The sequence below is a fragment of the Symphalangus syndactylus genome, chromosome 22, assembly GCF_028878055.3.
Source record: "Symphalangus syndactylus isolate Jambi chromosome 22, NHGRI_mSymSyn1-v2.1_pri, whole genome shotgun sequence".
In the NCBI taxonomy this organism is placed as follows: Eukaryota; Metazoa; Chordata; class Mammalia; order Primates; family Hylobatidae; genus Symphalangus; species Symphalangus syndactylus.
The window spans coordinates 39,648,182-39,674,633 of NC_072444.2; the positions used below are offsets into that span (position 1 = coordinate 39,648,182).

General features: G+C 45.0%; 2 long non-coding RNA genes across 14 annotated transcripts in view; one reads left to right on the forward strand and one right to left on the reverse strand.

Moving 5' to 3' along the window:
* LOC129471911 (uncharacterized) overlaps window positions 1–5,525 on the reverse strand; it is a 43,054-nt gene extending 37,529 nt beyond the window's left edge. For 3 of the 13 annotated variants that reach the window (XR_010118994.1, XR_010118995.1, XR_010119000.1), the window contains exons 1-4: window positions 4,984–5,470; window positions 3,147–3,257; window positions 1,758–1,906; window positions 1,526–1,637 (exon numbers count right to left, since the gene is read on the reverse strand). This is a non-coding gene — a long non-coding RNA (uncharacterized lncRNA). Of the gene's footprint in view, window positions 1–1,525; window positions 1,638–1,757; window positions 1,907–3,146; window positions 3,258–4,983 lie in introns of all 13 variants that reach the window. The other 10 variants (XR_010118997.1, XR_010118999.1, XR_010118993.1 and 7 more) reach the window with 9 other exon arrangements.
* Window positions 5,526–5,548: 23 nt separating this feature from the next.
* Window positions 5,549–26,452, forward strand: part of LOC134735665 (uncharacterized) — an 84,405-nt gene continuing 63,501 nt past the window's right edge. Inside the window, exon 1 of the long non-coding RNA XR_010119004.1 lies at window positions 5,549–5,841. This is a non-coding gene — a long non-coding RNA (uncharacterized lncRNA). The remainder of the gene's footprint in view (window positions 5,842–26,452) is intronic.

The window sequence follows — 26,452 nt, forward strand, 5'->3', positions numbered from 1 at the left end:
CCTCTCTGTTCCACAGCACAGTGACCAGAGGTTAACAAAACATCACACCTTTTTCACAAAATCTGGAAAAGATGATTCCAAATGTTTTCACCACAAAGAAATTAACAACTGTTTTGATAACAAAGACTCTAAATATCCTGATTTTAACATTCCTCTGTGTCTGCATTAACCAAAATGCCCCACTCTAACTCTCCCCATTGTATACTTTTACTACATGGCCAACCTTTTAATGCAATGCTAAAATTCATGCAGACCACAAAACACCCTGAATTTCTAAAGCAATCCTGAGTCCAAACTACACTGGTTGTGTCACACTTCCTGATTTTAAATTTCATGAAAAAGCTAGGGACCCCATTTCACACAGAGCATTGGAACAGATTAGAGGACCCAGACGTAAACCCACACCCCTAACACCATCTGATCTTCAAAAAAATCCACAAAAATAAGCTTTGGAGAAAGGACTCCCTCCGCTCAATAGATGGTGCCAGAATAAACTGCTAGCCAGTTGCAGAAGAAAAACAGTGGGCCCCTGTGTCTCACCCTGTACAGAAATCAACTCAACATGAATGAAAGATGTAAACGCAAGACCTCAAACTATGAAAAGCCTGCAAGAGAACGTGGAAATACCCTTCTTGACAGAGGATTTGGCAAAGCATGGCTATGCCTAAGACCCCAAAAGCAAGTGCAACTAAAACAATTATTGACAAGTGGGGCCTAATATACAAAACAGCTGCTGCACAGCAGAAGAAATTACCAACACAGTAAACAGACAGCCTACACAATGGAGGAAAATGTTCCCACATACGCATCTGATGAAGTCTAATATCCAGGATCTACCGCAAATACATTAAGCAAATAAATCAGAAAAACAAAAACTCAATGAAGAAAGGGTAAGGGGCATGAAAACATGCATCTCCAAAGAAGGTTTACAGCAACCAACAGACAAGACAACATTTCTTTACCTCAGGAATCATCAGAGAAATGCAAAGCAAAAGGCCCATGAGATAGTATTTCACACATTCTGATGAATGACAATTATGACACAGTCCACAAGAATGAACACCAGCAAGGCAGAGGAGGAGGGATGCTGGTCTGCTGTTGGTGGAAATGCAAACTAGTTCGGACGCCATGGAAAGCAATGTGGGGATTTCTCAAATAACTTTCTCGACATCATTAAATCTCACAAAAAAATGTCCATGAAAACCACACTAAGATTCTGTCTCATTCCACTCAGAATGAGTGCTACCAAAAGCAAAACACAAGTTTTTGAAGGTGACATCCAGTGTAGACTTACAGAAAGGTAACACTTAAACACTACTGGTGGGGATGTAAATTAGTATACACACTATGAAAAACAGCTAGAGGTTTCTGAAAAAATTCACAGTACAACTACCATGTCAGCTAACAGCCCCACCACTGGTTCCACATTTAAAGCAGTTGAAGTCCCTAGGTTGAAGACAGCTATCTGCCTTCCCATGGGTACTAAAGCACTCTTAACTGTGGCCAAGGTAGAGAACCAACCTACCTGTTCAAACACAGCTGCAGGGATGAGGAAACTGCTATACAGGTACACCACGGAATATGTTTCAGCCATAAACCTTTGGGAAATCCTGCCATCTGCAGCCACATGAAGAAACCTGAGGAACATGAGGTCCGAAGAATAAGCCTGGTAGAGAAAGTCCCATGCCACGTGATCTCAGGCATGTAGACTGAAAAAAGCTTTATCTTCTAGAAGTAGAAAGTTCAATAGGGCTTACCAGAGGCTGCTGGGGAAGTGGAGGCGGTCTCAGAAGGAATCAGTGATGGGGTACAAAGTTACTCTCAGATGAGAGTGATCAATTCTGGTCTTCTATTCCACAGCAGGGTGACCAGCCTTAACACAAATGTATCATATGTTTCAAAGTAGCTAGAAGGAAAGATTCTGAATGTTGTTACCACTCAAAAATAATAACTATATGAGATGAGGAGATGCTAAATAACCTGATTTTATCATTACTCAACATATACATGTATCAAAATCTTCCTTGTACCTTCTAATTGTACACATTTAGTATATGACAAATAGTGTTTTAAGAAATATAAAGAAACAATGCCAAAATTTATGTGGAAATGTGAAACACCCTGAATTTCCAAAGCTATTCTAAGAAATACAAACCATATGGGATGCATCACATTCCCTGAGTTCTAATTAAATGAAAATCCGTAGTTAACAAACCCATGTGTTACTGACATACACAGAGAAACACAGACCAGTGAGCAAAATGAATGTGCTCAATAATAAACAAAAATTTATATGGAATGAACACATTTTTCAAAACAACACCAAAATAACACAACGCGGAAGATTTCCAAAACTAGATATCCATATGCAAAAGAATAATACAGGACTCTAATGGTACTAGATACACAATAATCAACTCAAAATGATTGAAGATTATACACAAAACTTGCAACCATAAAGTTCCTATAAAGACAACCTTGGGTGTGCGTATATTTAGGACAACTTGGATGTATGCTCAGGGTTCACAAAAAGTAAACAAAAATACAAGGGAAAAAAATTATTGACAATGAACTGCTTTGGTGGTGATTTTGTTTTTTCTTGATTAGTAACCAACAGCACAGCCACCAAGAAATTACACACATGTGGGACCACGTCAAGCTGAAGGGTTTGTGCCCAACAAAGGAAACAATAAACAAAATAAAAAGGCACACTAAAAATTACAAGTTTGGGATAAGGGATTATTTTTGAAAAGGTACAAGCCAGTCATACTACCAGCTGGCAAAAAAATAAAACAACAGAACAATTGCCAGACAAAAACTGGGCAAATAATTGGATAATTTTCCAAAGAAGACAGGAAACTGACACAATGTCTACAAAAACGTGGTTAACATTACTACTCATGAGAAAAATGCAGATCAAAACTACACTCAGATCTTATCTCATTCCAATAGAATGAACATTACAAAAAGATCAAAATATTTAAAACGACAATTCCTGGTATGAATTTCCAGAAAGGGGAACTGTTTGTGGAAACATAAATTAGTATTAACATTATAAAAAACAGTTACAGGTCTTGCAAAGAATAGGAAAAAAAGAAATACCATATCATCTAGCAGTCCCATTACTGAGTATAAACTCAACCTACCTGTTCATCCACAGATAAAGAGATCAAGAAACTCTCATATACATACACTAGGAAATATTCTTCAGCCAACAAAATAATGAAACAGTGTCATTTAGAGCAACACAGATGAACCTGGAAAACATTATGTTAAATGTAATGAGCTAGGCCCAGAAAGACAAACACTGCATGATACCACTCATGTGAAATCTTAAGATGTTTATCTTAATGAAGTAGAAAGCACAATATTGGTTACCAGAGTTTGGGAGATAGAGGGGGAATGGGGAAGGACTGATTATGGAAACAAAGTTATCTTAACATTAAAGGGATAAATCTGAGGTTCTCCTCCTCAGCCTCGTGACTGGGGTTAACAATATCATATTTTTCTAGAGCAAGAAGGGAGAATTTTGAAAGTTCTCCCCACAAAAAAAAAAAAAAACACCTGGATGAGCAAATAGAGATCCTAAGTACCCTGATTTGATCATTACCCAATCTATATGTATGAAAATGTACCTCTAATTATGGACCTTTATGTTGTGAAAAAAAGTTAAAGAAATAAATATGTCTTGCTAAAAATCACAGGGAACCACAAAAGCAATGAATATCTAAAGGAATCCTAAGAAATACAAAGTGAAGACCCACAATCCTCAATATCAAATTACACTGCCAAGTTGTAGTTATACAGCTGATACATGATACTTGCATAAACTATGGACAAAAACAGGGAGGACAAAAACATGATCAACACAAATATGGACACAATCAACTGACTTTGATAAAGAACACTGCAATGTGGAAGGCAGAGAAGGAATACCTTTGAGAAAAATGATACCCAGATGCAGAAGCGAGAAATAGGACCTTATTTTACACGATGTATGAAAATGAACACCCCCTCCCCCAAATTGAAGGCAAAACAAAAGACCATAAATCAGAAAATGTTTTTAACTAAAACACAGGATGAGCATATATTTTGGGTCACTTGAATCTCTGCTCGCCTTTGCAAAGAGGAAAATTAACAAACACCCTGGAAGAAAAACCTCATTGACAATTAAATGCTTTGTCACTGATACATATTTTCTTATATGGGTGACAAAAACTACATGCATGAAACGCAAAAATAAATATGTGGGTCTACGTCAACATGAAAAGTTTCTGCACATCAAAGAAAACTACTTTCCAAATTAAAAAGCATCCTATAAATTAGGCAAAAATTTCAGGCCATCACGTAATTCACGAGGAGTTGTCATCTAACATGTACACAAAAAACTCTACAAAGTAGCAAAAGCATCCAATCTAATATTTTGCAAAGAACCTGGACAATTCTGCACTGCCATAAAATCGAACAACAAATAAGAGATAAAGCCTCAAAATAAACTATTCATTAGAAAACTGTAATTCAAAACCACACACAGATAATCTCACACTTATTGAATATTCCTAGATTTAAAAAAAAAAAAAATAGGAGGGGCTGGGAACGGTGTCTCATGCCTGTAATCTCTGCACTTTGCGAGGCCGAGGCAGGTAGATCATCTGAGGTCAGGAGTTTGAGACAAGCCTGACCAATATCGTGAAACCCCATCTCTACTAAAAATACAAAAATTAGCTGGGCATGGTGGCGGGCGCCTGTAGTCCCAGCTACTCTGGAGGGCGAGACAGGAGACTTGCTTAAAACCAGGCAGAGGTTGCAGTCGGCCGAGATGGCGCCACTGCACTCCAGCCTGGAAGACAGAGCACAACTCCATCTCAAAACAAAAACAAAAACAAAACAAACCCCAAACCAAAAATAATAGGAATGCGGGTGTGGTTCTGGAGAAAGGGAAACTCATACACTGTAGGTGGAAATGAAAATTAGGATACACACCATGGAAAACAGCTAAATAGCTGGAGACTCCTCAAAGAACTGAAACTACAGATGTCCCTTGCTCTAGCGAGGTCTCTTTCTAAAGGTGCTGAGGCATCAAAAATAATCCTAGACTCCAGCTCAGAGGCCCCTGGGGCTCGGAGGGACCCAGGTCCCGCATTTCACCGCCAGCTCTAGGCCAAGGCGCTCCTTTACGCTGGACGCGGGTCGGACATTGGCATAGCCTTCCCGGCCGGGGTGCGGACGCTGCAGTAGCCAGGACCCCACAACCGCCCCCACGCAGAGGACTCAGGCCCAGATGCCCACGAAGAAGTGACGGCACGAAAACAGGGAGAGGCAGGGAAGGAGCTGGGAGGGTTCCCGGTGGGGTCCACGCCCCCGCCACTTAGCGCGGAGACCTGCCTCCTACTCCACCATCACATGGAACCCACCACCGCTTCTCGAAGCTCGCTCTGACCACGGCGCTGCTGCTCCAGGGGCCTCGCAGGAAGTGCAGCCTCAGCTTCCGTAGGGACCCGCCCGCTCGCAGCGTCCCTCGTGCCAGATTGAAGCTCCACCCCCTCTTAAAGGGACCGCGGCTCCGACTTGCCAGAAGCAGCTTTGGGTTGCGGCACAGACTGAGCCTCTGCCCAGCCCCAGGGGACGACGAAAGGCCCCTGGTCTCTCATCCCCAGCTTTCGGGCCCTAGAAGTCGCAGGAGCGCTCCCTGTGACCCCCTCCCCGAGATCGGCTCCCTTTGCCTAGGGAGCGCCCAGGACCTGCCCCTGCCCTCCTCTGGACCTCAGCTTCACCATCCGCAAAGGAAGCAGCCTCGCTAGAGCTCTGGGGTCCCTCAAGCTCGGCGTCTCAGGATCCAGGGTAGGTTCCCCTGCTCCTCTGCAGAGGGGGTCCAGAGAACCACAGAAAGCTGGGGGCTGGAGGGGCAATCCGGAGGGCAGCAGGGCCTCCCCAGCCTCACTGTCCGCATCTGTCCTGTGGGAGCCCGGGTGCCTCGCTATGGCCCAGACACCCACAGCCTCACCAGGGCTGCCTGGGTCACCGGGCTCCCCAGGAGGCAGGCAGGGGCCCTGGGGTCCAGCGCTGCCCCCACCTCAACTCCATCCTGCGTCAGGGCCCGCGAGGGGCCCTGTGGACTGGACCCAGGCCTGCCCATTCCCAGGGAGAGGCTATTAATTATTGCCTCAATTTCAGAGTCTGTTATTGGTCTATTCAGAGATTCAACTTCTTCCTGGTTTAGTCTTGGGAGGGTGTATGTGTCAAGGAATGTATCCATTTCTTCTAGATTTTCTAGTTTATTTGCGTAGAGGTGTTTATAGTATTCTCTGATGGTAATTGGTATTTCTGTGGGATCAGTGGTGATATCCCCTTTATCATTTTTTATAGCATCTGTTTGATTCTTCTCTCTTTTCTTCTTTGTTAGTCTTGCTAGCGGTCTATCAATTTTGTTGACCTTTTCAAAAAACCAGCTCCTGGATTCAGTGATTTTTTTTGAAGGGTTTTTTGTGTCTCTATTTCCTTCAGTTCTGCTCTGATCTTACTTATTTCTTGCCTTCTGCTAGCTTTTGAATGTGTTTGCCCTTGCTTCTCTAATTCTTTTAATTGTCATGTTAGGGTGTCCATTTTAGATCTTTCCTGCTTTCTCTTGTGGGCATTTAGTGCTATAAATTTCCCTCTACACACTGCTTTAAATGTGTCCCAGAGATTCTGGTATGTTGTGTCTTTATTCTCGTTGGTTTCAAAGAACATCTTTATTTCTGCCTTCATTTCGATATGTACCCAGTAGTCATTCCGGAGCAGATTGTTCAGTTTCCATGTAGTTGAGCGGTTCTGAGTGAGTTTCTTAATCCTGAGTTCCAGTGTGATTGCACTGTGGTCTGAGAGACAGTTTGTTATAATTTCTGTTCTTTTACATTTGCTAAGGAGTGCTTTACTTCCAACTATGTGGTCAATTTTGGAATAAGTGCTGTGTGGTGCTAAGAAGAATGTATATTCTGTTCATTTTGGTGGAGAGTTCTGTAGATGTCTGTTAGGTCTGCTTGGTGCAGAGCTGAGTTCAATTCCTGGATATCCTTGTTAACTTTCTGACTCATTGATCTGCCTAATGTTCACAGTAGGGTGTTAAAGATGCCCATTATTATTGTGTGGGAGTCTATATTTTGGTTGCAGTTGAGTTTATAGTCAAAGTAAAAAACACATGAAAGGCATTCACATTTCCAGGAACAGAAGCATCCTGTCTGGTTTTTCAGAGGTGAAGGGAGCAGTCTGAAGGGGCCGTGGCATACATGTGTCTATAATCAAAGTTCACAGCCAAGGCCCTGGGGGAGGTTCAGGTGTGCCCCAGGGGGTGGGCCCCATCCAGCACTGCACTGCCAGGGGCCTCATCTTTATTAAATTCTGGGCCTTTTCCTGGGCAATAGTTACACAAGGTGGGTTCAATGAACCCTATGTCCTGTGGCTGCCACCTATTTCAGGGTCGCAAAGATAATGATCACCACCCCCTCCACCTTCTGCTGAGGGTCCGGGTGACCCCCTGGTGGTGTAACCCAGGCCCTCACCCCTAAGGGGTCCTGAGTCTTGCTCACCACAGAGTCCTTGGTCTAGGGCTGCTGCACTTGTCCACATACCAAGTGCTGTGTACTGAGAGGCACTTGTGTAGAGCCCCTCCTTCCCCAGGCAGCACAGCCCTGCTTCTGCTGACACCATGGTCCAGGTGGTACACATTTTTCTGCCCGCAGGTCCCATGGAGGAGCAGCCTGAGGACAAAGCAGCACCCAGAGCTTGTTTTTTCGGAGAACCTGGCTCTGTCCTGTCTAGAAGCCCCACAGCTGTGGAAACCAGGACCTCCTGCTTTTCAGAGCCTAGATGTGCAGGATATAGATGCACCTCAGAGGTCCTGGGTGTGAGGTGGAAGGTTGGGGGACACTGGGCTTCCTACTGCTGTGCTCCCATTGCCACATCTTCTACCTGGTGGGACAAGGCAGCTAGCAAAGGTGACAGATTCACCCAGACACTGTGTCCTCCCACATCCTGACCTGGCACCTGAGCCACACTGCTGGTTCTGAAGTTCCCAGGAGCGTGTGTGTGCTGTGACCAGCAGACCTATGGCACGTGCCCTCTTCCTCCCTCTGTGGCATGGTATCAGTTCCTCTGATGGTGCCATGTGAGGTCTCCTCCTGATGGGTAGAACTTTCTATAAACCATCCCATGGCCCTGGGGAAAGGCAAGCTCATCCCTGCAGGTTTAGCTGTTTCTGTTAAATGCAACCCTGTTCTTCCCAGGGCATCAGGGCCCGGTGCAGTTGTCCCAGCCTGGCAGGCAGTCCCCTTGATGGTTGTGTGGAGGGCGAAGCCTGGGCCTAGCTCATGACCCTGGCAAAGGGCGGGTGAGCCCTGGGACTGACCACCTGTACTTTCTGTTTGGTGGTGGGAGATGTGGGGCAATATTTCTTCCCTTTCCTTTAGAGATCATCTCCCAGCCTGTGCAGACCACTAGACCCCTAAAAATGTGACTTGTAGGCAGGGCCTCCCTGGCTCTCTGTGGTGCTTTTCTCTCCCCTCCAAGCACCTGTGATTCCCAGGCCTCCAGCCCTGCCGGCTTCCCCCATCTGAGCTCCTGATGCAGGGGTAGGACTGTATTGTGGCAGGCAGCATGCCAGTTTAAACAGTTCTCGGACAAAACTATAGTTATACATTATTTTATGTCCCAAGTAAATGAATCCAATTTCTGGATGCTTTTTTGACACAGAGGGAAGAAATGCATTGGTGAGATCCGTGCACCAGAGCTCAGGTCCATGCTCAGGCCCTGGGAGCAGCTGTGCAGCTCTGGAGCTGTTGCAGGGCCCGGGGAAGGGGTGGGTGCTGTGTCTTTGCTCACTGTGTTAAAGGCTTTATTTGTTTCTTTGTTCAGTTTGTTCTTTGACCCCTGTTTAGCAATACTGAAAATCAAGCATTTCTAAGAGGCGGAGACCTTGATTTGGAGCAGGGGCAGGGCATTGGGTGGAAATGGAAAATAGGTTGATAGTGGGAATTTCATTCTCTGGAGCTCACGTGCAGACTCTTGATGGCCCCGTCACAAGTTCACCTGATGACCTGAGTGGCCCCTGTCCTTCTCCTGAGTGGGTTGCATGCTTGCCAGGCACATGAGCAGTGCATGCTCCCATTCTTCAAGTGAAGGAACTAAGTAAGAAGGGTTTGTCAGCAGATCGTAAGCCTGAAGCTGCCAGTGTTTGGTCCACAGTAAACTACACGTGGAGAGCTTTAAAAAATTGCCTTCAAATCTGGCAAGAAAATTACAGTAATAAATCATTACTGTAATACACATATTTATTTAGTTACAATTATATATATAAAATAATTTTGCAGAAGTTTCTCATCTACCAGCATTTATTATTTTTATTTTTTTGCATGATAAGTTTCCAAGGAACCTTAGTGATGGGGACTGTCTCTTTTAAAATTAAATTGTGTAAATAACTCCCAGAGCCATGCTGGTAAGAAACAAAACAAAACAAAAAGAACTAGAAACTTGAAACAAACATAGGATTTCTGCTGGAGAAAGGATGCAAAGCAGGCCTGCCTGCTGCACTTCCCCAGAGCTAATCCTTGAGCCGAAAGAGCTCCCTGGTGAAGCCTCGCACTCTCTGTAACAGGGTGTGGGGGGACTGAGACATGTGGGCTCCAGATTTGACCATCTTTACCTAGTTATGGGACTTCAGTCATGTCTGTTAAATTCTTTGAGCTGCAGTTTTCACACATATAAAGTGAAAATATTTTTAAAATTTTAATTTGTATTATAACCTTGTGTAAAGATAAAATAGTACACTTGAAAGCATTTTAGCTGAAGTCAGACGTTCATGTGTGTGCATGCAATGGCTTCTTAATTATTTTAGAGCCTATCCTGGTTTTACTGGTACTGTTGCTAGCACTGCTACTTCTCCATATCTCTGAAGACTATGAAATACTTAGAACTGAAGGAACAAGAAGCACCTGTCAAAGGGTTCTATGGCCGATGACAGATTTGACACAACTAGATATAATAATATGTTAGATGGTGCCTAGAGCACTGCTGAGCAGAGACTTCACGCTGTTCAAAGTCGAAGGTGTCCCTAGAATTCTGAACTTGCTGAAGCCGCCCTCAGAACTGAAGTTGAGAAAAGTACATTTTCAATTAAGGAAAGTCTGAGAGAATGTGTTGCCATCACACTCAAACAAAAATAAATGCAAAAGAAAGCTGTTCAGGTTGAAGAAAAATGATAACAATTGGAAATTCTAGTTCTCAGAAAAGACGAAAGTGTGCCAAAAATAGTAAACATGTGGAGGGGAAATTACTGTTTTAACGACATCCTCCAGGAATTACAACATGTGCAGAAGAAAAATCTATGACAACATGGCACAAAAGATGAGAGGAAGGAGGAGGGTAAGGTAAGGTTTTTATATTTTATATACAATGTTATGATATTTAATATACTTTAAGTATTTTTATTTTAATTTCTAAAGAACTCACTAAAAATAAAACAGTCATAGTTAAAAAAAAAAACACAAGATACAAAATCCATACTAAAGAAAAAGAAAACCCCATAAAACAAACAAACAAATGAAAACTACAATAATCCAGAAGAAGACCAGGAAGGCAGAACAGAGACTGTCAAAGTAGGTAAAAAGGAAACCTCAATATCAGCTTTTAAAAAGAAATACACTTATGAAATAAAGATACAAATAGATTCAAACTGAAAAGATGGACAAATATACACCATGAAAATCTTTGTTATCAAAAACTGCAGCCAGTGTATTAATGGCAGATAAGACAGACTACAAGAAAGACAAGCATCAACAGGGATAAAGAAGGATGTTTTATGCTAATGAGTCAATTTGCTTAGAAAACCTAATAAGCATGTATGCACCTAAGAAAAATAACAAAATACATGAGGCAAAAGTTATTGAATTAAAAGGATAAATGCATAAATCCACAATTTGACAATTCTAATTCTTATATCTCAGAAATTAATAGAAAAAAATAACTACAACAATAGGACTACCAGGTAATAGGAGAGATTATAACCAGAGCACCAGGAGAAAAACAGCAATATCCAATGTGCTTACAATATTGGTTGACAACTCAAAAGTTCCCAAAAGAATTTTTGACACTAAATGAAGGTAAATAGTCTGGAAAACCTAAAAGCCAGCAAAGGAAGGAAGTGGAAAATGAAACACTGATTGAAAACAAATCTGGAAGTCCGGGCGCAGTGGCTCATGCCCGTAATCCCAGCAATTTGGGAGACCAAGGTGGGTGGATCACCTGAGGTCGGGAGTTCGAGACCAGCCCGGCCAACATGGAGAAACTCTGTCTGTACTAAAAATACAAAATTAGCCAGGTGTGGTGGCACATGTTTGTAATCCCAGCTACTCGGAGGCTATGGCAGAAGAATCACTTGAACCTGAGAGGCAGAGGTTGTGGTGAGCCGAGACCACCCCGTTGCACTCCAGCCTAGGCAACAAGAGCAAAACTCCATACCCCCCTCCCCAAAAAAAGGAAAAGAAAAGAAATCTGAAAAAAGGAAAAGAGAATTGAGGATAAAGCTTTGGGATACAAAATCCAAAATCAAATGATAGAAATAAGTTCAAATGTATCACTTTTTCCTACCAAACACAGAGGGATTAACCTCACATATTAAAATAGAAAATTATCAGTAACAAAGCAGCACTTTCAAATTAAAGAAAGAAAAATAATGGGAATAAAAATTTTAAGTAAGTATTCACAGAAAGCAAGCTGCTACCACAAAATTAATTTTAGTTCAAATAAAATTTGAGGAAGAAATAATAAACAACAGGATAGACACTGCACATGGAGGGACCATAGAACCAAGTAGGTGAAGCAACGTCAAGTCCAACGCTGGCCTCGCCTCCAGGACATACAAAGAAACTAACAGGAACAGCAGGTCTAGAGAGGGAAGCTGGAACTCATACTTCTGAATTTAAATTGGAAATAGACAAAGATGTTATGTGTTTATAAAAGATTTTAAAATCACAACAAATGCTGAATATATGTCATTTTCTAGTATAGGTAATACTTACTAAATGGGACCCATATTAGGTTGCAAAAGAAATTACAAAAAAAACTGGAGCTAGGGACCAAAGGATTAACAGAATTCAGAACAAAAAACACACCCCATATATTTTAGGAAAAAAACGGCACAGTGATTTAATGGTAAATCACTATAAACACGAAGGGATTCACCTAGAATAGAGATGAGATGCCAGAGTTCAAGACGACAACATGTGTCAGCCTGACTTTCTGAATGACTGCACAGGAAAGGCTGCCATCCAGGGAAGTGCAGAAAAGGACATCCCTCAGGTCCTGGATGGAGGAGGATGACCCCCAAGTCCTGGATGGAGGAGGATGCCCCCCAGTCCTAGATGGAGAAAGATGCCCCCATCAGTCCTGGATGGAGACAGATGCCCCCTAGTTACTGGATGATAAAGGATGTCCCCCAAGTCCTGGATGGAGAAAGATGGTCCTTCAAGTCCTGGATGAAGAAGGATGCCCCCCAATTCCTGAATGGAGAGGGATGCCCCCCCCCAGTCCTGGATGGAGAAGGCCTCTGTCCTCCCCGAGTGGGTTACAGGCTTGCCAGGCACTAGTTACTGGATGGAAAAATACATCCCCCAAGTCCTGATGGAGAAAGATGGTTCCCCAAGTCCTGCACAGAGAAGGATGCCCCCCAATTCCTGAATGGAGAAGGATGCCCCCTAGTCCTACATGGAGAAGGATAACCCCCAGTCTCGAATGGAGAAGGATGCCCCCTAGTCCTACATGGAGAAGGATAACCCCCAGTCCCGAATGGAGAAGGATGCCCCCCAAGTCCTATATGGAGAAGGACAGACCCCAATCCTGGATGGAGAAAGGTGCCCCACGAGACTTAAATGGAGAAGGATGCCCCCCAAGTCCAGATGAAGAAGAATTTCCCCCACTCCTGAATGGAATAGGATCCCCCTCAAGTCCTAGGTGGATAAGACACTTCCCAAATCCTGAGTGGAGAAGGACATCCTTCAGGTCCTGGATGGAGAAGGATGTTCCCCAAGTCCTGCTTGGAGAAGATGGCTCTGGGAACCACATAGGGAAGGATGCCCCTTTTCCAGCCTCCCCATCCATACTTATCCTGACCTGTTAGTGTAGAACAAAAAGATTCGGAGGAAGAAACACGGGACTAAACTTTACTCAGAATGTTTTCCTTTTAATTAACACTTTATAAATTCTGATTTTTATTTGATAAAAATAAGTGAACTGTATGACATAAGCACAGTGTAACAACCAATTAGACCTATTTTTCCAAATCTGTGTCCTGGCTACCGGCTCTATTAGTCATTCTACTTTTCTGTATTCGTAAAACTTCTTAAAATTAAAGATAAAAGAGTTTATTGCTAGTAACATGTATAAATAGACATTGAATAAAATGTGACTCTTTAAAAATTAGTTTATTCTATGGGCTTCTTTTGGTGTACTAAGATTACTGGTGGATTTTTATTACAAGCTCACTGGTAAAAATAGACAATGTGAAAATATTCTAATTTGTTAGAAATTAGTGTTGAGTATTAATCAAAACTTTAAAACCAAAATACATGGACATAAGAATAAATTATTCAACTTAATTATCCACTGACTTTAAATTCTAACTGCTAAATTTACTTTTTGTCCATTTCGCCTTCTTCAAATCTCCAAGTAACTCTTCATTTTTCTCTCCTGTCAATATTTTATTCTCCTTTTTTTTTTTTTCTATTTCCTGATTTTTTGGACAACTAAGGGAGTTGTGTTTTGCTTGTGTTGAATGATGTCATTACACCAACCCTTTAGGCAACTAGACCCTCACCAAGGTGAGCACTAGGAGACTTCTGACCACGGAGCCTCTCCTGATTTTTGAATCAGGCTACCTGGCAACTGTGTTTAAATTATGAGTTGTTTAATTTTTTAGATCCCCTATAGATAAAGAAGGATTTTAATAACCATCCATTTAAAATGCACTTGGACACTTTATGACTGACATTTCTTGCAATTTCTGTGCTGCAGCCTCATGAGTAACTGTAAGAAACATCATGTTCCTCATTCTGCCCTTGCTCCTTGGGCTCCAACAGGAAAAAACAGAAGTTCTGTGGCTATAAAACATGGAAACAGTCATTCTTTAAAGAAAAAGGCTGTAAAGCAGAGACGAGAACAGGGAAAGGATGTTATTGAATACATGCAAATGGATAAAATACGAATGATCATGTTCTCATGTTCAACCCGATTTTTAAAAGTGGATGTATGAGCAGTGCGACCATTTAGTCAGGCCATGGTGAGCCTGTGGGCAGCGGTGGCAAACCCGGACTCCTCCCGCCGACACCAGCGGCCCCGAAACCCTAGAGCCAGAGGCCACCTAGTGGCCAAAGTCAGGCAGTCGGCCCACAGCTGCAGGAGAGCTGGAACCCGCCCTTCAGCGGATTCCTGGAGGCGGCACAGTGCCCAGCGCCCGCCACCCGGTGCTCTGGGCGCGGGCAAATGACCCTCAAGCCGCTTGGGACCGGACCAGCCCTGCAGCCTCAGCGATGGGCTCAGGGGCGGCTGCCACATGAACACGGTGAACTATAGCAGCTGTGGCAGCCCCCAACCCTGTGCAGGCCACCGGCAGTGCAGACCCCATGACCAAAAGCCGCCGCGTGCCCTAACTCAGGCGGTCGGCCCCCCAGCAGCCAGAGGGGGGAAACCTGCAGCTCAACCCCATCCCAGCGCCTGCACTGTGCTCAACGCCTGTAATCCCACTCTCTGGGCGCGGGCAAGGAAGACTGGACCTTAGGGTGGGAGGGCGGTGCACTCGGGGACCCTCAAGCCTTCTGGAACAAGCCCTGCCATCCTCCGCCGCGGGCTCAGCGGCAGCTGCCACCTGCACACTCCTGGAAGCAGCAGCGGTGGCAGCTCTGGTCTCCGCCAGCTCCAGCAGGAGCGCGGACCGCAGAGCCAGAGGTCACTGCAGCGCGTGTTAGGAGGTTGGCCTCTCAGCCGCAGGAGGGCAGGAATCTGCGCCCAACCAGATCCTCATGGCTGCACAGTGTCCAACGCCCACGACCCCGCAATCTGGGCGCTGGTCTAGGAATAACGGACCCTAGGGTGGAAGGGTGGTGCACTCACCCACCCTTGGGCAGCCTCAGACCAGCCCTGCCAGCATCTGCCTTGGACTCAGCTGCCGCTGGTGCCTGCGCATGGCGCACGGCAGTAGTAGTGGCAGCCCTGACCCTGCCCTCAGACACCGGCAGCAAAGACCCCAGGGCCGGACGCCTCCAAGGCACCTAAGTCAGGTGGTCGGTCCCATAGCTGCAAGAAGGCGGGAATCGGCTGCTCAGCCCCATAGCAGCTGTGGCAGCCCCCATATCTGTCCATACCACCAGTAGCTCGAATCCCAGGGCCAGATACTGCGGTGGGGCCTAATTCAGACTGCAGCTGCAGCAAGGCGGGAATCGGCCGCTTAGCCCCATCCTGGAGGCTTCTCAGTGTCCAGCGCTCGCACACCACGTCCTGGGAGCAGTCTAAGGAACAGCAGACCCTAGGGTGGTAGGGTGGTGCACTCAGCGACCCTCAGGGTGTCTGGGACCAGCCCTGGCAGCGGCTCAGCTGCACTTACCACCGCCAGGTGGCGCCCGTTAGCAATGGTGGAAACCACACCCCCCTCCTCCGACCTTGCCTGCCCGCAACAGCAGTGCGGATTCCATGGCTGGATGCCTTGCCAGAGCGGGAACCAGCCGCACAGCCTATTCTGGGCAGCTGCACTGGGCCCAGCGCCCGAAACCCCGAGCTCTGGGCTCGGGCCAAGGAAGAGTGCACCCTAGACTGGGAGGGTGGTGCACACCGCGATCCTCAGGCTTTCTGGGACCAACCCTGCCGGCCTCTACTGAGAGCTCAGCTGCAGCTGCCACCTATACAAGGGCGCGACAGCAGCAGAGCAACCGGGCGCTTTGCCTACACCAGAGTCCTGACACCCGGGACAACGCCGCCTCAGCGCCTAATTCAGGCAGTCAGCCCCGCAGCTGCAGCAGGGCAGAAACCTTTGCCCTCGGCCCAGTCTCCTTGGCTGCACAGTTCCCAGTGCCCGCGACCCAGAACTCTGGGCTCAGGCAAAGGAACAGCGGACCCTAGGGTGGGATAGTGGTCCACTCAATGACCCTGAGGCTGCCTGGGAAACTCCTTGCCAGCCTCCGTCATGGGCTCAGCTGCAGCAGCCACCTGCACATGGCGCGCGGGGAGCAGCCTTGGTGGCAACCCCAGACCATGCTTTTACACCAGCCGGGTGGCTTCCAGGGCCAGACGCCGCCCAGCGGCCAATTCAGGTGGTCCGGCCCCAGCTGCAGGAGGGCGGGAACAGGCAGCTCAGCCATTTCCTGGCGGCTTCCCTGTGCCCAGCGCCTGCACACCCTGATCTGGGCGCCTACAAGAAAGAGCTGACTCTAGGGTGAAAGGGCCATCCACTCAGAGACCCCCAGGCTGTCTGGGACCAGCCCTGCCTGCCTCTGCTGTAGGTTCAGCTGTAGTGGTAACCTGCACAAGGCGCGCAGCAGCAGCTGTGGCAAACTCCGACCCTGCCAGCGCCACCAGCAGCCCAGACCCTTGGACCAGAAGCCTCCACGACGCCTAAATCAGGGTGTTGGTCCCCAGCTGCAAGAGGGCAGAAATTGGCGCTCAGCCTCACCTCAGAGGCTGCATAGTGCCCAGAGCCAGGGCCCAGCTCTTCTAGCGCAGGTTATGGAGGACCCAGGGCCCACCCAGGCTGGAGGGCAGTGTCATGATCACAGCTTACTGAAGCCTCAACCTCCCAGATTCAAGCTACCCTCTCACCTCAGCCTCCTGAGTAGCTGGTAGCTGGGACTACAGGCGGGTGCCATCGTGGCTGGCTATTATATTTTATATACATTTTGGAGAGGCAAGGTCTCACCATGTTGCCCAGGCAGGTCTTGGAAAGCCTGGAGTTCAAGTGATCCTCTCACCTTGACCTCCCTCAGTGGAATTATATGTGTGAGCCACTGTGCCCTACCTGCCGCTTTTCTTATAAGGATACTTGTCATTGGATTTAGGGCCCATCCTAATCATCTCAAGGCGCTGGATTTAATTACATCTGCAGACTGTTTTCCAAATAAAGCACATTCACATGTTCCAGGTAGACATATCTTTTGACAGACCACCATGCAATCCACTCTAGGAGTACTAAAGTGCCAGTGTGGACCGAGGCACCAAAGAATCACATTATTATGTCATATAACTTGCCTTATTTGTAGCGATCTGTGGGCTTGGAAACAGAACCATTTGCAGCTGTCAGGGAAGTGCACAGTGCCTGACCTTCCCCGCAGCCTCCTCCCCACTGGCCTTCCATGAGAGGATCACCCCTTGAGAGTGTCCAGAGATTCCTGTTAAATGCCAAAGACCACAGGAGCATTTGGGAGGGGGAAGATGTTTGGGGAGCAGCTTATTTGTCCTGAGGTGCCCATCACCCTTCACTGTTTCAGCAATATGGATCTTCCAAGGATCTGGGAATGGGAGCCAGGCATAAAACAGGTACATGTGGATGAGAAGAGGCCAGAGTCTTTCTCTGTGTAGGTACCAGCCCAAGATGAGCATTGCTCCAGACACATGCACTCATGATGCTAAACCCAATCTATTGAGGACTTAATATGAACTGCGATTTTTTAAAATCATTTAATTCTTACCACAGTCCTTTGACATCTTATTATCTCCATTTTACAGGTAAAGAAAAAGGCACAGACGGTTTAAGTAACTTGCACAAGGTCACACAATCACAACTAGTAAAGCCAGAATTAAAGTCCAGTTGGTCTGCATTCAAAGGCTGTGCTCCTGCCCCCAAGTGACAAGTAATGACTTAAAGGCAAGAAAAACAGACCCTCCTCTACCCACCATCCTCAGACACAGCCTTCCAGCTCAGGATCTGAGCCATTTATTCATTTTCTCTCATATTCATTCATTCATTCAGTTCTTCATCACACATTTAGTGAAGCTCTGTTGTGGAATGTTCACACAGAAGGTATTAAAATGAGGCAGGTGTATTTTCTCCCATCTAACTGGGGATGACCACATGAAGAGAACTGATGGGCTGTGTGTCCCATGGCCTTACATGGCAGTGGTGGAGGGTGGCCCAGGTCATCCACTCTCTGGGGAGGCAGAACTAGAAGCACCAGTTGGACAACTGCTAGAGATGTTTATGCAGCCTCATATGTTAAGTCGTATATTTTGAAAGCTTTTTAAATTTTTTCTTTAAGAAGATTTTAGATGGTTATCACTGAGTACCAGAGGGATGTAGGCTGATGCCCTCATCAACAAAGTCAGGGACCGTGGCACACAACGATTGGCTACTGCAGACATGGTCACAGTGCTACCTCTAGATGGCCTGAATCCCCCTGCCCTCTCTGGTGGGGAGAAGGGCTGGCAGAGCCATTAGCATGGGCTCTGGCCAATCCTGGTCACTTTGACGCTCCTGGTGCTGACCCAGGGTCCTGGAGGAAGCGATGAGGTGGGTGGTAGAGATGCTCAGGGCAGCGGCCCCTTTCCATCCACACTGGAACTATTTCAGTATTTTACCACCAATTCGGCCATTCCCTTGTGCGCTGGCTGAACATCAGCCCTGCTCCAGGTCTCAGTTTCCCCTTTGTAAAGGGAAAGCTCTGGATTCAGGGGTGGCCAGAGGTCATCATGGTCTTGTGATTCCAGGCCTGTAGGCAGGGGGTGAGAGGTTCATTAGGAGCACAGAAGGCCAAGGTTGGGCAGAGGCAGCAGAGAGAGTGGCCTCCCTTTGACCCAGGTGAGAGGTTTACAGAGACACACTTCCTTCTTCCCCAAGGCAGGACTTGTTACAGTGAGCTTCAGGCAGTCTGGCTCTTAGGACTAACTAGGATGTCATCCTCCCTGCAGCGTCCACTCCATAGACAACATGAGAGGAGTGTGTAAGTATAACTAGGAACAGGCTAGTGTCCTGATATTCTCTGTGATGGAGGGGACAGCCCTCCTCAGAGACCTGGGGGAGCCCAGAACCATGGGCAGCCTGAACACACTTTACTTTCTCCGCAGTGACAATCAGAACCCTGGCCTACTAAAGCAGAAATTAAAAAGAGAAAAACCTAAGTTCCTGCCTGTTCCAGGCTGACTCACTCCAAAGCCCTGCTAGGATTAAGGTAACTTTATATACAAGGCCAAGCAGAGCCCAGAAGGAATGGACTCCAGGAACAGGGATGAGAAAAACAGGTTCTTCTTATCAGCTTCCCCCTTTAAGATTCTTTCCCAGGCCAATATTTCTTTGCTCTGCTCTCATAACTATTTTTGTAACTATTTCTTTAAGTTTATAAGTATTTTTTAAGTTCCTGTTTTCCATCTGTGTAAACCTGAGAAAGTCAAAAGACATGCCTAAAATAGTGACTGTTTGCTGAAAGCCTGCTGGGTGGCCCAGCAGAGGTCACCAGGCATGTTTGAGTCATACACCTGTCACTGTTTAATTAACTGCCTTTGTTCTGCCTCTGTAAGCTTGCTAAGCCCACCCTGTAAGTTTTGCACAGCTGCATGCTTAAAAACCAGGCCCCATCTCTTTTCTGGGCTCAGCCTTTTGGATGCAAATCCACTGGGCAAGTAGTCACTTTAATAAAATCCTCCTGTCTCACCCATTGGTCTCTCCAGTCTCTTGAATCCCTCAACACTAAGACGGCTCCAAGACAGCATGTGAGATTTAAGTAATAACTTTTTTGTTTGTTTGTTTGTTTGTTTTTATTTTTGTATGAGACTGGGTCTGGCTTTTTCACCCAGGCTGGAGTGCAGTGGTGCAATCACAGCTCACTGCAGCCACTTCCTGGGCTGAAGCCACCCTCCCACCTCAGCTTCCCAGGTAACTTAGGACTACAGGTATACACCACTATTGTTGGCTAATTTTTGTATTTTTTCCAGAGACGAGGTCTCACTGTCTCACTAAGCTCAGGCTGGTTTCACATTCCTGAGCTCAAGAGATTTACCAGTCTCAGCCTTCCAAAGTGCTAGGATTACAGGCGTGAGACACTGTGACTGGCCAGTAATTTTGTTTTATTATATTAAGGTGAGGTTTATACCACCTTCTTCTGATTACAGAAGTAATACATGCTCATTGTATAACACTGAAAATGTAAGCAGTATAAAGAAGAAAATAGAAAAGAATATGAAAATCACTAGTGGTCCCATTGCTTACCCATACATTATGTGCTGCTTCCTAATCTTTACTTCTTCTCCCTCCATGTGTGTCTTTGTGTGTGTGTGTGTGTGTGTGTGTGTGTCTGTCTGTCTGTCTGTCTGTCTGTGTGGTTTTTTTTGGCACATAGGACAATAGCTGACATTTATACCTCCCCTACCAGTGTTGAGCATTGTGTTAAGCAATTGACAAAGCGTATTTTATTTAACTCCTACAGAAAACCTAAAAAGGGGAAGGGCAGTATAATTAACAGGATTTTCCAGATGAAAAGACTGGGGCCTGACTTGAGGTCACATTTTATATACAGCATTGTATTGTACTTCAGGCACTTAACAAAGTAAGCGTCCTGGAGAATCTTGGTCTCAGTCTATATAATAACGTAAGCATCTTTTGTAGGATTAATTGTTTTTCCAAAGCATGCCTGGAATGCTTGCATAACATTTTAGAGTTTAAATATGTTGTTTATCGCCAGGCACAGTGGCTCACGCCTGTAATCCCAGCATTTTGGGAGTCTGAGGCAGGTGGATTGCCTGAGCTCGGGAGTTTGAGACCAGCCTAGGCAACATGGTGAAACCCCATCTCTACTAAAATACAAAAAAATAGCCAGGCATGGTGGGGTGTGCCTATATTTCCAGCTACTTGGGAGGCTGAGGCAGGAGAAGTGCTTGAACCTGGGAGGTGGAGGTTGTGGTGAACCGAGATTGCACCACTGCACCCCAACCTGGGCAACACAGTGAGACCCTGTCTCAAAAAAAATGTTGTTTATCAAACCATTTTCATCTTTGAAACATTTCAGGTCTCCTCTTTGGCTTTTTTGCATTATAAATAATACTGTGATAAACATCCTTCAGCACAAACCTTCATAGGCTAGCTTCCTAGAAGTAGAGGTATTAGGTCCAAGGTTGTGAATTGTTTCAAAGCTATTGATTTGTCTGGATAAAATTACTTCCAGAGATATTGTCCCATTGCATTGCAATCAGTGGATCTCACCTTCAGTATTTTGTGCAATTAAAAAAAAGAATGTTTCTCCTTTTGAGGATTATATTTAAAATAGCTTTTAAATATGAAACATTTGTGTCTACAAATAAGAGATAATGAAAAAATAATAAAAGAAACACAAAAGCAGAAAGTAGATTAAAACATTAAAATCCAAATCACAGGCTCTGTCATGGAGAAGACAGCTGCAATAGCTTTTTCATTCTTTTATCTATCCTTGATACATTCTCTTTTAATTAATTTGTACCCCAACTTAAGTGCTGGCTGAGTTGTTGATTTGTTGCTGGGATGGAAAGAAGAAATTTGCACCTTGTCTTTTGCAGGTTATGAGAGCCCTGTCTGTCCTTGTTGTTATGTGGGTGTCTTTTAGATTATTGTGAATATTGAGCTTTGAAAATAACCTAACAGTCAATCAGTTGCTGAGCTCCTATCACCAGTAGTGGGACACAATGTACATCACGTAGAGAGGCAGACTTGTCAATGACAAAGGGGTTGACCCCTAGAAAACCAGCACAGAGCCAGCTGTTCTGTCTGAATCCACTCTCTCCAAAACATAACATAAGTCATGGAAAGAAATAAGAGTCTCAAGAAATGAGATTCTTACCATGATGAGAGGGGGACCTTGAAAAGCTACTTTAGTGATTAGGAAGAGAAGTCCCCTTTTGCATCCCAAATCAAGCGGAGGACTGCTAGTCCAAATATAATTTCTGAATAACCTGAGTCACCCAGGCCCTGAGGAATCCTGGCCTCTTAGTCCACATTTGCAGAAATATCAGGAGGTCAATCAGGAAGCTGGCTAGGCATCTCAACACAGGGTCAGAAAGCTCCTAGATATGCAAATAAATGTGCACACTGGAAATTGAGTTCAGTAATTTTTCCATGGCCTAGAGAACTATGATGATGACAATGTTCTACATTTGTGCTGGCCAGTTCAGTAGCCACTAGCCACATGTGGCTATTGAGTAACTGAAATGTGGCTAGTACAACTGACCAGCCAAATTGTAAATTCTGTTTTATTTGAATTAATTTTAATTTTAATAGTCATCTGTGGCTATTGGCTACTGTACTGGGTAGCACAGAGATAAGAAATAATAGAAAACTTTTTGTTTGGTTGTTTCAATGGCTAACATTGTCAAAAGCTCAATTCCTGTTTTATGTAAGGTTTTGGTTTATATTTTCTCAAAGAAGTGAAGTACAGATAAAAGAAAACAAAACAAAAGGATGATCAAGCAGAACTTTGGTAAGGAAGGGTGAAGCAGAGACACCTAACTCGGGGTGGGGACAACAGCAATGACCTTGTTTGAAACGCAGCTCCTGTCTCTGTTGCTCTCTGTGCTCTCCTGGGGCATCAGTTCCTTTACTTCTTAGTTAAAGCAGTTATTTCGATGGTGCAATGCTTTTTTGTTCAATAAGCATGATTTTTTACACAGCTGATTTATCTCCAGGATGGAAGCTCTCTGCTTAATCGTCTTGATTTTCCTGGGCTTGTTCCAACTCTGCAGATGTATGCATGACACCTGTATCTCTCTCTCCAGGCTGTGATCTAGGATGACAGTTTCTATGATGTGCCCATCTAGAGAAATACACAAATTGCAACTTTAGGAAGAGAAAAATAGGGCCCTGCAAAAGGCATCTGCAGGCCCCCTGTGCTGTTCACCTTTCTTATTTATGGGTGAAGTGGGTCCTCACCCATTTATTGGGCAGTTGCAAGCAAAGGAATTAACTATGACAACTCACCTTGGGGTACAACAATTTTGTCTGTTTTGAGTTTCCACTGTTGAAAAAAACCTAGTTATTCTAATAAAGAATAGTTATAGATAATAGAGTGATAGTTTTTGTTTTTGTTTTTGTTTTTGTTTTTTGAGACAGGCTCTTGCTCTGTCACCCAGATTGGAATGCAGCAGCACGATCATGGCTCACTGCAGCCTCAACCTCCCTGGGCTCAGTGATTCTCCCACCTCAGTCTCCTGAGTAACTGGGAGTACAAGCACATGCCACCATGCCTAAATATTTTTGTACTTTGTTTTGTTTTGTAGAGATGGGGCTTTGCCATGTCACCTAGGCTGTTATTGACCTTCTGGACTCAAGTGATCCTCTCTCTTCAGCCTCCCAAAGTACTAGGATTACAGGTGTGAACCAGCATGCCACGCCTATAGTGATATCTTTAAGTAAGCCTCTCCTGTCTTCTTTTGAGCAGTTTTTCAAAGCAACAGGCACCTTATTAAATAAGAAAGTTGATGTGCTTCCCTAATGCCTGCTAATAAAGAACTAAAGAACGTCTGTGATTTCAATGAAGTCCCTTCAGATGTTATGGGCTACTTGTTACTGACAAGTATGGTAGGAACTGTAGGTCAAGCTGTCATAGGCAAATAGATCTTGCTGAAGAGGAAGAATTATTGGTTAAGATAATACCCTAGGACACCTGGCATACTTCGGACACAGCTAAACTGAATGCTTTCTGAGGAGGAGTGTATTAATCTGTTCTCACGCTGCTGTAAAGACATACATGAGAAAAGGGATTGAATTGGCTCACAGTTCTGTGGGCTGTACAGATTTATGCTTATAGGGAGGCCTCAGGAAACTTACAATCATGGCAGAAGGTGAAAAGGAAGCAAGCACATATTCACATGGCTGAAAGGAGTCAGGGGAGGTGCTACCCACTTTTTAAACAAGCAGATCTCAGGAGAACTTTATCATCAGACAGCATGAGGGGGATGAGGCTAAACCATTAGAAAGCACCTCTATGATGCAGTCACCTTCCAGCGAACCCCTTCTCCAACACTGGCAATTACAATTCCACATGAGGTTGGGGGTGGGGGTTGCACAAATCCAAACCGTGTCAAGAAGCATTTTAAAAATTGAGGGAAGTTCTAATCAGACGGCAATTCAGGACAGGGCATTCCATCAGCATAATGCTCCTCTCAATACATGCCAAAATGGGAGAAAGGAAAAATTGCAAGGATGAAGATGGGACACAGCAAAACGACAAGATGACTAACAAAATGACCCGTGTGGAAAGCATTTACTGATTCAACAACCAAATAATGAAGAAAATAAGAGCAATTTTGCTGAGTTTCTGTGCTCCTCATGCTTATTAGGGAAGGGCAAAAACCAGCCCCTCAACATGGTTGCTGTCAATTAACATCATCCCCGCCTGCTCTTAAGTGTCTAGATACTTTCAGGAATCTAGTATTACCTTCACTTAAATGTTTTTTGGATGTGCCCTTCATGCATGTGATATTGCAAAAACACTCTACATTAGCCACAGCAAGATGGCTCTGTAATAATTGGGATCACTTTAGGGGAGCATATTTGTACCACAGTTTGAGATGGAAAATGAAATAAAGATGTCCATGTGTCAATTTCTTCTACATTATGCCAAACATTCAAAGAGATTATTTTATTTATTTCAAAGATGTATACATGTTGAAATTAAAATTTAAATTAAGAAAATTTATAAACTGAGTCAAAAGCAAAGTAAGCGAGGCAGTTCTGCATGCCCTGGAAGTGTCAGGCATATATGACTCTAAAGTATTCAGCATGTGGCCAGGTGTCGTAGCTCATGCTGTCATTCCAGGACGTTGAGAGGCTGAGGCAGGTGGATTGCTTGAGCTCAGAACTTTGAGACCAAGCAAGCCAACGTGGTGGAACCCCGTCTCTATGAAAAATATGAAAATTAGCCAAGCATGGTGGTGCCCGCTTTTACTACCAGCTACTGGAAAGGCTAAGGTGAGAGGATCATTTGAAACCAGGAGGTCGAGGCTGCAGTAAGCTCTGGTTGCACCACTGCAATCCAGCCTGGGTGCAAGAGGGAGACCCTCTACCCAGGACTCTTGGGATATGACTATACCCATAGGGATTGCCCTCAGTAACCTCACACTTGAGTGGAAGTGGAGATCATATGTACCTATACCAATATCTAGCAAAAAAGAAAAACATAAGAAATGATGGCAGAAATGGCCCAAAGAATAAAAGAGGGTGGGGGTAATTGAGAGAGGCTTTCTGGTGATAAAATTTGAACTGATTTCTGGAGAATGGGTTGAATTCCAATAGGGGGAGATGGACCAAATTTAATTTTGATGAGGGAAATGTCTTGAGCAAAATCTAGAAAAGGAAAACATGCCCATTTTCAGTGTTAATGAGGGTCCAGTTGGGGTACAGTGCAGGAAAAGAGTTCTAGTGAAAAGGTAGTTGGTCTGATAGGCCAGAGTCTTGCAGGCAGAGGCAGATACTATCATTATTCCATTTTTCAGATTGGAAAACAGACACAGAGAGTCCAAGGTCACAAAGCCAGAGAGGGAATCTGGGCAGTCTAGCGGCAGCACCCTCTTCTTAAATATCTATTAAAGGGCCTCTTCTCCAGGCATTCTAAAACTCTTCCCCATTTTAGCTTCCCCAGAGTACAGTGAGGCTCCCTGTCTACCTCACAGGACGGGTCTCAGAAAAGCAACAGATCCCAATTCATACTAGCTTTTAAATAAAAAAATTTATAACCTTGAGAAAGAAGAAGTGCAGAGGTTGGGCAAGAGCCAGCCCTGGATCATTCAGCGGCTCAACAATAAATCCAAGGACCTGGGTATTGTTTCACCTCTCCACACCACCGTCCTCATGGGCCAGCTTCTACCTTCTCCTGAATACTGTGTCTTTGCCTAGTTTTCTCCCTGATTTTGGCTCAATTGCTCCTTCCTGGGAGCAGCCTTTCCTGCCCCGGTCTTGGGTCAGCCTGCCTTCACAGGCGCTTGCAGCACACCTGGGTCTGCTGCACTTTCCCTTATTACCTAATTTTGTGACTAGCATCAGCTCTTTCTGTTAGATTCTAAGCTCCACTAGGGAATAAATTCTGTGCATTTTTGATCACTATTGAACCCTGGAGTCTACCACTCAAATCTTTGTCAAACGAGAAATGGTAGCTCTGTGCAGGGCCAAAGAATCCAAGAACCATAAGAAATAATCTGCCAAAATACTCATTACAGCTCACTCTCCTCTGATGCCTCTGGTGACGTTTCCCTGAGGCACATTCCTGTTGGTTTCTTCCCCTCAAGAAGGATTCTTCTTTCTCCTTCCTATAAAAGCCAGGTTTTTCTCAGATAGCCACACCACGCCCCATGCAAAGAGATTTGGATTATTCTACCATCTTGAGGCATTTCTGTGGAAACTGCTATCAGCCCAGGTGGCCCATGACCTAAGCTGACCCAAGCCGACTGAAGGGAGGACGTATTCTATGCACCCTATGTAGTTCCAGAGGGT